We start from the raw sequence: 12,419 nt of genomic DNA, 5'->3' as shown, positions 1-12,419 counted from the left end.
AAAAAAAAAAAAAAAAAAAAAAAAAAAAAAAAAGAACTCTGTATAAATGGAAGGTATTCCATGTTCATGGATAGGAAGGCTTAGCATTGTGAAAATATAATACTAAAAAAAAATCTACAAATACAATGCAATTCCAACTTAGATCCCAATTTCATTCTTTAAAGAAATGGAAAACCAATTACTAACTTTGTATGAAGAAGGAAGGGTTTCAGGATAAACAAAGAACTTGAGAAGAAAAACAAAATAGAAAGTTTCTCACTTCCCAACCTCAAAACCTATTACACAGACACAGTAATCAAAACAGGCTGGTCCTGGTGCAATAATAAGTACAGGGACTAGTGGGACAGAATAGAAAACCCAGAAAGTAATTCCTCCACTTATAGACAGCTGATCTTCCATAAAGTGCCAAGAACCATAAAATGAGGAACTGTCTCTTTATCAATTAATGCTTGCAAAATTCTATCTCCATCTGCAGAAGAATGAAATAAAACTCACCCCCCACATGCAAAAATGAACTCAAGTACAAAATATCTCACCCACATACAAGAATGAACTCAAGATGGATCAACAACCTTAATGTAAATCCCAGAGCTATAAAGATCATCAGTGAGAAAACAGGGACACATTTAAGGGTACTAGTGCAGGACCTAGACTTACTATCAAATAAAACAAAGGAAACACACACAATAAAATACAAAAGAGAGAATTGGGACCTACAAGAATAAGGCACTGTGTACGTAGAAAGATGTAATCAAAAGAGTAAAAATAGAAGCTACAGACTGGGAAAAAAATCCATAGCAGTGACACTATGTACAAGGGACTAATCTCTACAATGTGTAGAAAACTACAATATCTCAAAAAAGAAATCTCATTAAAAAGTAGCAAAGGACATGAGCAGATATGAAAAATAAATGTTCACAGTATGCATGCTTGACATAGTTGGAGAGAGCGCGATATAGAATTTGAATAGACTATCTAAAAACAAATATTAATTAAAGTGCAAAATATATATGTAACAAAATATTGCCCTCTAAATGAAATGATTTAATAATAAAAGGTAAACTTAATAGTTTAAAGCTAAAATATATATCTTCTCTTTCTGTTTGAAAAATTAGCTGTTGATTCATGTAAAGTTTCCACAGGAGCACAAAATAGTGTTCCAGAATTCGAATTCTTTCCAATTTTATCATAGTTAGTTATGATCCACATAGTCAAATATCTTTGTATGGTTAATAAAACACAGGTAAATATCAAAGGGGGGTGGAAAGTGCTCACAATCAGTAGCCATCTGAGAGATGCAAATCAAAGCAACCTTCCACCAACAGTAGCAGCCAAATTAAAAAAGAAAACAAGCAACAAACAGAAAACCACAAATGCTAGTGAGTGCTTTTATACTGCTGGTGTCTGTAAATATATACACTGTGCCACTACCTGAAACAATGGCAATAAACATTCCATGTGACCCAGCACTACCCAGGCTGGTCGATACCCTGTGTTGGGCTGAGTTTTCAGGAGGAGCAAAACCAGTGACAGAGGTATAAGAAAGTGTAATCACCATCTACTCTAACAACAGCCATAGCATGCACCGACATTTGCATACCCATAGTCTTCACAGCACTGTTCACAGTAGCAAGACACGAAAACAACCCAAAGGTCCATCAGTAGAAGAATAAATACAAATCGTTGGTGCATACGTGCAATGGAATACTATGATTCACTAAGAGAAAATGATAAAACCATGAAGTACCCCATAGCAAGAATGAACCTGGAGAACATTATACTGAGTGAAATTAGTCAACCACAAAAGGACAAATACCCCGTAAGACCACTATTATATGGGAAGAAGAAAAAAGAGACAGATTCTATAAAAAGAAACAAAGTGTGGGGGAAGGGATGTGGAAAGGGAAGGAAGATAAACAATGGGTTTATGTAAGAGAGGTACTGGTGTTTACTTAGGCAAAAGGGGTAATGGAACTCCCCAAAAGGGGGAAGAGCAATCAGGAGGCAGCTGTGGTGAGGAGGGGTGAGGTGCAGGTCCATTACTAGGGGTGTTGACCAGTAGTTTTAACTGTTGAATGCAGAGTTGATTGCCTGCAATGTAAACCCCAACCTAACTCACAATAAATCAATCACATGATTAATTTTTAAAAGATGCATTGATCATTACTGGTAATTGGAATGCAGAAATTTGGTAATTGGAATGCAGAAATTAGAAATAAGAAGAAGGGACAATAGTTGGCCATATGGCCTTGATGGTAGAAACAATGCTCAGAATCTCATGACAAATTTTACAAAACCAATTACTTATTCACTGCAAATACTTTTTGACCACCTAAATGTTAACAAGAAAATTCTGACTAGTAGTGACCCTATAGGACAGAGCAGACCTGTCCCTGGGGGTTTCTGAGGCTGTGATTCCGTACGGGAGTAGAAAGGTCTTTCTCCCAGTCTGTACTCACGGTTAGCAGCCTAATGCACAACCCCTCTGCCACCAGGGCCACCAACTGACGCGTCGCCTGCCGGCATTTAGAGACCATCTCGAGGCTAGATTTGATGCGTTGAGTACTAATGATAAAAGACCAGCTGAGTGATGGGATGCCACTGAGGACATCATACATGGAGTGAGTAAAAGGTCATTTGAATGAATTAAAGAAAAGAAAACCTGATGTCAGAAGAGACTCTGAAACATTCTTTTGAACAGAGTAGCTCAAGGAAAAGAAAGAAATGATAATGTAAAAGCTGCACACAAGGTTTCAAAGAACGGTTCAAGCAAAGCAAAGCATTGTAACAAGCGAAAGAAGACCCAGAGTTTACAACTACAAGGGGAAGCATGCTTGGCATTTCTCAAGATATAAGAACCTCAGGAAGAGTTTAACTTTGAGTTACTATATTAAAGGGTTATATGGGCAAAATATTCAAATAAAGGAACAATCAAAAAAGATAGAAGGAATACACAATCCCTGCAACAAGAAAAGTGGTCAACATGCAGCCCTTTCTGAAAGTAGTATACAATCAAAACGGATTCCATGATTGTTAAAAGGCCAAGCTACACGGACAGCATTGTTGAAACACAAGGCGCCAGGAGCAGATGGAATACCTACGGATTGAGATGTTTCAATTAACGGACGCAACACTGAAAGCTCTCACTTATCTATATGCCAAGAAATTTGACAACCATTTACCTGTTTGTGCCCATCCCAAAGAAAGGTGATACCACAGAATGCAGAAGCTATCATTGATATCAGCATCATGAATATCATGAAAATAACATTATCATTAATATCAGGATCCCTGGAGGCAAAGTGATTGCGTGCTGTGCTCCTAACTGCAAGGCCAGCAGTTCGAAACTGCCACCATGGGAGGAGAATAAGGTTTGCTACTTCTGTAAAGAATGACAGTCTCTCCTCTCACCATGGTCAGCAGCAGGGATGGAGAGCCCAAGGCCCCATGCTCAGGCCCTCACATTAAAGAGGCCCCAAAGAAGTGAATTCCTTTCCTTCCAGCATTCCCCACAGCACTGGACCCCACCAAGGAGAGGCTGGGGACCAGTGCCAGGTGCAGTTCAAGAGGAAGACTGTGTGCATGGGTTTGAATATGTTTTCCCTGCTCTGTTCTTGCAGGTTTTTGGTATTACTGTGGTCTGTTTATACAAATATTAAAGTAACTATTTATAAAAAAAAGAATTACAGTCTCATAAAACCCACAGGGGCCATTCTTTTCTGTCCTATAGGGGTGCTATGAATTGAAATTGACTAGGTAACCCTGAGTTTGATTTAGGATCCCTGATGGTTATGTGTTGGGCTGCTAACTGACAGGTCAGCAATTTGAAACTACCAGTTCCTTTAAAGCAAACAAATGAGGCTTTTTAGTCCTGTGAAGAGTTACAGTATCAGAAACTCACAAGATCACTATGAGTCAGAATTGGCACAATGGCAGTAAATTTGGGTGTTTTTAAAAAATTATTAATATCACACACAAAAAACATCTTACTGAAGACAAAAGTGGCTGCACGGTACATCAGTAGGAAATGGCTAGATATTCATACTAGATTCAGAATCATGTACAGACCAGAGAATGTCACTCTTGGTGTCAGGTGGATCTTGGAAGAAAGCAGAGAACACCAAAAGATAGGTGCTATGTTTTATCGACTGTGCACAAGCCTTCGATTTTGTGAGTCACAGAAAATCATGAATAATGTGAGGGAAAGAGGCTTCTGAATATTTACTTGTGCTCCTGTACAAATACCAAGAGACAGTCATTTGAACTGACAGGGGATATTGGATAGCTGCTAATGAGGACAGGCATACGTCAGAGTTGTATTCTTTCACTACACTCATTCAACCTGAATGCTGACCAAATGACCTGAGACTGTGATCCACATGAAGAGAACACAGCATCCGGATTGGAGGGAGACTTATAAATTGATTTACAGATTATGTACCTTTGCTTGCTGAAAGTGAAGAGGACTTGAGGGAATTACTGATGAAAATTAATGAGTATGCATTTGTTATGGATGACAACTTTGTATAAAGAAAACAAAAATCCTTACAAGTGGACCAATAAACAACATTATATATAAACAGAAAAGATTGAAGTGGTCAAGAATTGTATTTTGCTTGGATCCATAATCAACACCCATGGAAACAGCTGCCAGTAAATAAAGCGATATATTGCATTGGGAAAATCTGCTAAACAGGTCTCTTTAATGTGTTAAAATGTGCAAATGATGCATTCAAAATTATGGTGCACCTGATTCGAGCCATGGTATTTTCGACAGCCTTACATACATATGAAATCTGGACGATGCATAAGCAAGACCAAAGTTGAATTGGTGTGTTTGAATTATGATTTTGACAGAGTATTGAATATTGACTATATCATGAGCTTCATGCTATTCTTTATCCACTAAGTTTTAGTATATTATATTCTCATAAGCATTCCATCAAAATATTTTATAACTCCCATGGTGATTTCTTCTTTGATTTCTTGGTTACTTGAAGTAAATGACTCAGTTCCTAAAGACTGAAGTATTAGCAAGTTATCTTTCTGTTATTGGTTTCTACCTTAATTTTCTTTGTACTTTCATCTTCTGAAATTTGTGGAGTTCTGCTTTGACACTTGATCTATTTTGTAAATGTCCTGTGTATACTTAAAAAGCATGCAACTGTTAGAATAGATTTGTTAATCAAATTGTTAAAACTACTATATGTTTACTGAATTTCTTGTTTCCCAGTTCTATTGATTACTAAGATGGGTTACAGTCTTAGAAAGTGATTATAGATTTTTCTTGTTTGCCTATTAGCTTTGTTAGTGTTTGCTTTCTATATTTTGAGGGTCTGCTTTGTTTTGTTTTTCAGAAGATCAAAGTACAAAGTACAAAGAAAATTAAGGTAGAAACTAATAATGGAAAGATATATGGTTCATATTTCACACATCCATAGTTCAGTCATATTAAAAAGAATTGTACGATCATTTCTCACTTGGTTCCAAAACATCTTCTTCCCCCTTGTATTTGTTTTTACCTCCCAATTTCTCTCCAAACCTCCTCCCAACCCTCCCAATAGACCCCTAATGCACTTACTATCTCTATAGCTTCACCCTGCCTGGCTTTCATAGGCTGGAAAATGTTCAAGAAAAAAGAAGACAAACAATAGTAACAAAATAAACCACAAGAAAAACCCCAATTGAGAAAAAAGCAGGGATTATCAAAAACTAGAACAACTTCAAAATGGGTGGAAAGGGATACCAAATGATCAGCTTTCATGTTTTAACCTAATTACATCTGCTGTGATGTGTTTATGATATTCTGTGCCTGATACCATGGCTCCTCACTCCCCTCAGCTATGGTCAGAGGGGATTCATCAGAGATTTAGTCCATAATGGGGACCCTGCAAATGGATTTTGAGTTCCAATGTTCTCCATTGCCTTCTTCATATGGGGTGTTCACAATTTAAGCTCAGATACCAGTCCCTCCTTCATATTTGCATGTTATTATTTATCATCCTTGTATCACACAAGCTGGCCTACTTCTTCCATGTGGAATTAGTTGATGCTTCATTTAGATGATTGCCTGTTTGAAAACAAGACTTTAAAACCCCAGATCCTGTTCTTTATGATAGCCGGGCACCATCGGGTTTCTTCATCACACTTTGTGGTAGCAAGCTGGTCTTCTGTGACCTCTTCATGATGGTAAGGGTAGAGCAGGGCTAGGTCTTAAAAACATTCCTAGCTTGGGGCTAGAATCAAGTTGGAAAGGCTCTGCTTTTAAGGGCATATAAATTTAGGATCACCAAATCTGGACCTACAGATTTAGGACTCCTACACTTGCTAGCTGGATAACTTTGTCCCAAACATTATCCCTACCCTGTTTCCCAGGATGTTGTGTGTGATGTGACGTGGGGGAAAGCACCTTGTAAGCTAACTTCTTGACAGGAATAGCATTATATAGTGTGCATGGAATTTCTTTATATCTTCACAATGACTTTACAGATATTTTCCCATTTATTTTCGATTGCAAACATACAGAAACTTACCTGCATTTTATTGATGCCATTGGTGCACATATAAAATTGCTGAAATTGACCAATGATTCAACGCTCCAAGTTTACGTGTCTTTTGTTCTGTTTTGTTTGCCTCACTCTTATACCTGCTTTCTGCACAGTGGTATTATGACATTCTCATGCCACTGGACTGTCACACTTCCAGGCACTTGAAGACACAGTCGTTACAGGCAACAAGGGTCAACATCATCTTGGAGAAAAATTCCCAAGCATGGCACCCAAATCCACCCATGTATGCTGCACACAATCACGTTTCATGACCTCAGCTGTGGCTCTGCCCCGGCATCGATAGCTTTAACTGATTACACATAAACCTGGCTCTTTCTGAGGAAAACAAAAGAACTAGTAGATGTGTTCTTTACCAAATATGTTTAGAACGTAGCATAGGAACGGATTCAAATAAATGTTTCAGGCATGAAGACAAAGGAGGGAACATAAAAAAATAATTAAACTCAAGGGGATATCTGAAATTTTTTATAATACTTATAAAAAATGAATGTTGGTGTGGCGACTTGAACTCAAACTTGGTAGGGCTCTGCTCTCCACAGTCTTTGTAACCCCTACCAAGTAACTGGGTGAAGTCTTGCAAATAAGGTTTAGAGGAGTCTAACTTGGGGAGTGGTCAGTTTTGCCATTCCTCTGGGTATAAAAGCGAGCCATCTCACAAGCAGGAACCGAAGAATGAAGAATTCTATAGCCATCAAGAAAGAAGAGCCGGCAAGGTCAGAGTGAGCGTGAGTTCCCTTCCTGAAGTGGCGGAGAGGCAGCAGAGCCGGTCACACCTAAACCGAAGGAAGAGTAAAGCTCAGTGTCTTGGGACAGGAAGCTGGCTGGCCGAGTTGGTGGCTTTGGGCTATTTACCAGTGCTAAAGGAAAAGTTTAGCAATTGGCAGAGGCCAAGGGAGAGCAGCGTCCACCAGCACGTGCTTGAGACCAAAAGAGTTGTGTGCTTGCCATTTTGTAAGCTGTGAGCTTCCCTCCTAAACCCCTGTAACGGTGAATATTGTCTGTGAGTTCTGTGGCCACTGCCAAAGATCGTCAAACCCGGCAGCGAGGTAGAATGCCAAGGCTGGTGTGGGAATAGGGTACAGAGGGTGAGAGGCCGAGTGTGTCGGCTCTCGGCTCCTTAGGAAGCATCCTGGGGCAGATTCTCCTTGTTTCTCGCGCCGCTGGAGGAAGTCACTTACGGCACTTGCACAAGTTCCTCAGGTGGGTCTTTTAAAAATGAGTTTGTTTATTTTCAATAGTTTCACCAACATGCAAATTCCCACAGCATACACGTCCACAGTTCAATCACATTCGTAAGAGCCGTGCGACCATCTCCACATCAGCTCCAGAGCATTTCCTTGTCCTTGTGCTCGCTGTTTACGTATTGGTCTTGAGAGTAAATTGTAAGTTTAAACAATTCCAGAAGTTCCAATACAACTTCTTTATATTTCATGGATTCAAATATATGTACATTTTTCTACCTTTTAACACCTCTGAAATTGTGACATATTTTATAATTGATGACATTTTAGCATTGTGTCACCGATTAATCTGTCATTTTTTTCTTTCTCGGTGCTATGCAAAATAACTATGTGTCATCGTACATGGCATTTTTAAGTCAATACACAGTGGTATGTTAAAGTATTCCAGGGGTTTCTGTAACGCTTTCGGTTTTCCCTCTATTTATTTAGTCATTTGCTGATTCGTTTATCCAACAATATTTACCATGGTGGTAGGGATGGAATTGTGTCCCCCTCAAACAAATATGCTGAAATCCTAACCCCTGGTATCTGAGAATGTGACCTCATTTGGAAACAGAATCCTTGCAGATATACTTAATTAAGAGAACATGAAACCATGCTGGCGTAGGGTGGGCCCTAGTCCAGTTTGACAGTTCTTACATAGAAAGAGAAGGGACAGAGGTAGAGAGACCCTGCGGAAAGCCGGCCCTGTGAAGATAGAGGCAGAGATTTGTGACAAGCCAAGGAAGCTGTGAGGCTCCTGAGAAGGAAAGGGGGGAAAAAAAAGAAGAGGTTCTTGCCTGGAAGTTTCTCTCCTAGAACTTTCAAAGAGAGCGTGGCCTTGCTAACACCATGGATTCATACTGATATCCTCCAGACTTCTGGGAAAAAATTCCCTGCTACTGAAAGCCACCCACCCCGGAACATTTTCTCACAGCGGCTACAGAGTGAAGACAAAGCAAGCTCCTCCAGGACCTGCTGCCAAGACCGCTACGGCCTCTGCCTTCTTGACACTCTTGCCTCCATGAAACCATCTTGTTCACTTCGTCCCCTTGCATGGTGCCTGCGTTCTCCCGCTGGCATGCCAGGGACTTGAGAGCATTCCAGTCAGGAGCTCTGGTGGCGTACTGTGGAGCTGTGAACCCCAGGTTCAAACCCATCAGCCTATGCGACCAGCGGCTCCTTCCAGTGGGAGATAGATAAGGCTGTCTACTCCTATAAAGCTTTAAAGCAGTGGTTCTCAACCTTTGGGGGTAGAACGACCCTTTCACAGGGGTCACCTAAGACCATCGGAAAACACATATTTCCGATGGTCTTAGGAACCGAGACACCGCTCCTCTAGCTCAACCTTCGCATGACGTTGGATTTTTACACATACTCGCAAAATGTAGCAATGTAGTTTACTGTTGTTATATTGAGACTGTTACCTATGCTACATCATGCTTCAAGACAAAATTTCATTTAAGTATTTGTAAGTGGAAATAAATATTTCACAATATATAATTACATATTATTTTTGTGATTAATCACTATGCTTTAATTATGTTGGGGGGGCGGGACCAGAAAGTGGGAGCACTGAATCCAAGAGAGAAAAGTTTTAAAAGTGGGAGTGGAGAGCTTTGTCTAATGTGGTTATGAGTGGAATATGATTAAAGCAGAAAAGTAACCATTGGGTTTGGTGAATGTTGTAGGTAGCATGAATAGCAATTGTGTTAGCCTGGGTAGACTAGAGAAACAAATCCATAGAGACTCATGTGTATAAGAGAGAGTTTTATATAAAGGGCAATTGTATATTAAGAAAGAGTCCAATCCCTTAAGTCCAATACCGATTTATAAAGTCCTCTTCAGACTCAAGAAACGCATGCCATGACACCGAATGTAGGATGATCACAAGCCAGTGGGTTAGAAGTCCTGTGGTTCCATGGTGTTGTAAACATCTCAGCGCTGGCAGGAGTCTCTACCTGGCTTCTCCAGGTCCAGGGTTCTAGCTGCATCAGGGTTGGTCCATGTGGCTTCTCCTCAGGGATGCCTTGCAGGACGTGAGCAGCGAGAGACAGTCTCTCCCGACTCCAAGGAGGAAATACAGGAATTTCCAGACATCTTAGGAGGTCATGCTCACACAGAGACCTCATTGGTTATATCTTGATTGACAGGCCAGACTCTATCCCTTCACTCGTGATCTTCTCAAATTGACACAAGCTTATGTAACTACCACAAGAACCAATTCTGCAGTTGAGTAAAAGGAACACAAATCACATTGGAATGGATTAAAGAGAAAACAGGAGACTGGAGGTATTCTTCAAAGTTAGCTTCTCCACCAAACTTTATTATGATAATAAACAGTAAGTAGGGGACTCAGAACAGGATCAGCAGGCAGGGTCTTTGGCAGCACATGATGCTCACTGGAGCTCATTAATGATATTCAGTTGGCAACTGAGCAAGTCAGGAAAGTTCCAGAAGGCTTCCTTTGTAGAAATGGCTGGCCTTAACTGGCCACTCTTCACATGTGCCTCAGGGCTTTTCATGTGGACAGTCCAGGGGAGTCATCAGTTTTACTACCCAGATCCAAAGTTTTTCAAGAACAAGTGTTCTAAGAGACAGAAGTGGAAGTCGCTGTCTCTTAAGGTCACGCCTGCAAACGGCATCATTAGGTAGCATTGAGTTAGGTACCACTGAGTCCATTTTTCACTCCTAGCAATCCCATATAACAGCATAGAACTGTCCTATTGAATTTTCTTAGCTATAATCTTTCCAGGGGTGAATCACTGGATGATGAGAGCATTAGAGAACTTCCTTGCAAGACACTGAACTACCTTACAGGAAGCAAACAAAAGAAACTCCATTTCAGAGGAGAAATGAAGTGTGACATTGAGTCCCAGCTGAAAAGTTGAGCCACTGCCCAAGAATCAACAGGTGGCCTGAAAAGCCACCCCAGAAAGTCTGGAGGACCCCGATAAGACCAGAAGGACATCAAGGAGCCAGCTGGACTGCCAATATTAACCTGGGTAGAGACGCTGACTTTTCAGAGAGCTAGGAACCAAGGAGACATCAACTCCTGCTCCCACCAACTCTACCGGGATGAGTACACCGATGAAGGCAGTGCTTATTGGGACCATGATGCTGGAATAATGATGTATGTAGTGTGCTGCCCTTATACTCTCATGCTTGCCCTGATATTCTTATACTTAGTAGTTTTAAGTTAATTTCAAGATTATTAGATTGTTTAATGTGCTTGCAGTGAATAAACGGAGCATTCAAAAATGTCAAAGAGCGTTAAGTAATATTGATCGCACTGCTCCTGACACCAGTAGATCTTTGCCCCCCATTGCTGTTGAGTGGGTTCAGGCCACTCACCTCTCAATTCGCAGTGGAGCACTTAACCAGTGCAACATCACTATAGTTTAATAACTAAGATTATTAACAAAACCTGCACTGATTCACGGAGAAGGGGCCTTGCCTCTCAACGGCAGGAGTATCAAGGGACTATAATCAACTTTAATCTGCTACTCAAGTGACAAAATGGAACCGCAACGGTTGACAAGTCTTCAGGTGAATTTTTGTTTAAAAAGTTTCATTTTAAGCAGGAGCAGTAAAAAAGGAAAGTGTTAGAATGCGGGGAAAGAGCATCTCCCCTCCACAAAAACTGATGCGTGATGCTAATGCAAATTATTATCCAAGGACAATATTTTGGAAGAGAGAGTCCCGGGTGTTGCAGGACAGAAGGGTAGCTGGGGACCCCAATTGTTGAGAAGCCAAGAAGGAAATGGACTTACAACAAAGGAAGGGCTGGCCTTCGGGGCAGCAAGTCCTACAGGAGAGTTGGGTTTACAAAGGTTCTTCCTAAAGTCTTTGCTCAAATGTCCCCTATCAACAAGTCCATCCTGATTTCCCTTTCCTAATTGACACCTCTAGCACTATCTTCTGTTCCTGCTTTTTCTCCATGGCATTTCCCACTCTATTTGCAAGGATATACTTTACTGGTTTCTCTATAGTCTCTCTCCCGCTCCTCCATACCAATGCAAGTTCGATGGGAGTATGTACCGCATCTTCCCCCAGCCTGGCGCAGTGCAGGTGCACAGTGACTGCGAACCAAGGGGGTGAAGGACCAAGTCCGTGAGGAGAGGAGTGCAGAGAGGAGGGCAGGATGCTTGAAACGCAGACGTGTGACGGTGAGCGAAAGTGGTAGCTTCGTGGGAATGGTGTTAGAATGAAGGTTTTTGAAAGACCAGCTGCTCCGCGGGAGAATGAGGAAGTTTTCCAGACAGAGACCCACTCTCAGAGGCCCACAGGGACGGTTCTACTCTAACCTAAAGGGTTTCTCTGAGTTCGAGGCGATTCCAAGGCAGTGAGATGTGGGAGCCTCGTTGTTCCCTGCCTTCCTTCTGGCCCAGTCAGCTCATCAAGTTACCGCAGCTGTCTAAACCACTTTTTTTGTTGGTACAAAGCGAAAGCTCCCCAAAGCTTGACTCCCCTTTCCCACGCCTCTCCGTTTCCTTCGCGCTGTCCTCCCTTTGCCAGGTCTAGGAGCTCTTATGATCCTCCCTTTAAAGTCCGGCTCGCTCAGCACCTGGGCGGGCACTGAACCTGAGCCCATGCCGCACCTACAGAGCTTCTGGCCCAGCGGCGGGGG

This window comes from Echinops telfairi, unplaced genomic scaffold, assembly GCF_000313985.2.
Source record: "Echinops telfairi isolate 266 unplaced genomic scaffold, ASM31398v2 ScPeMD7_23;HRSCAF=83, whole genome shotgun sequence".
In the NCBI taxonomy this organism is placed as follows: Eukaryota; Metazoa; Chordata; class Mammalia; order Afrosoricida; family Tenrecidae; genus Echinops; species Echinops telfairi.
The sequence above is the reverse complement of the archived record's forward strand: the minus strand, read 5'-3'. Positions refer to the sequence as shown.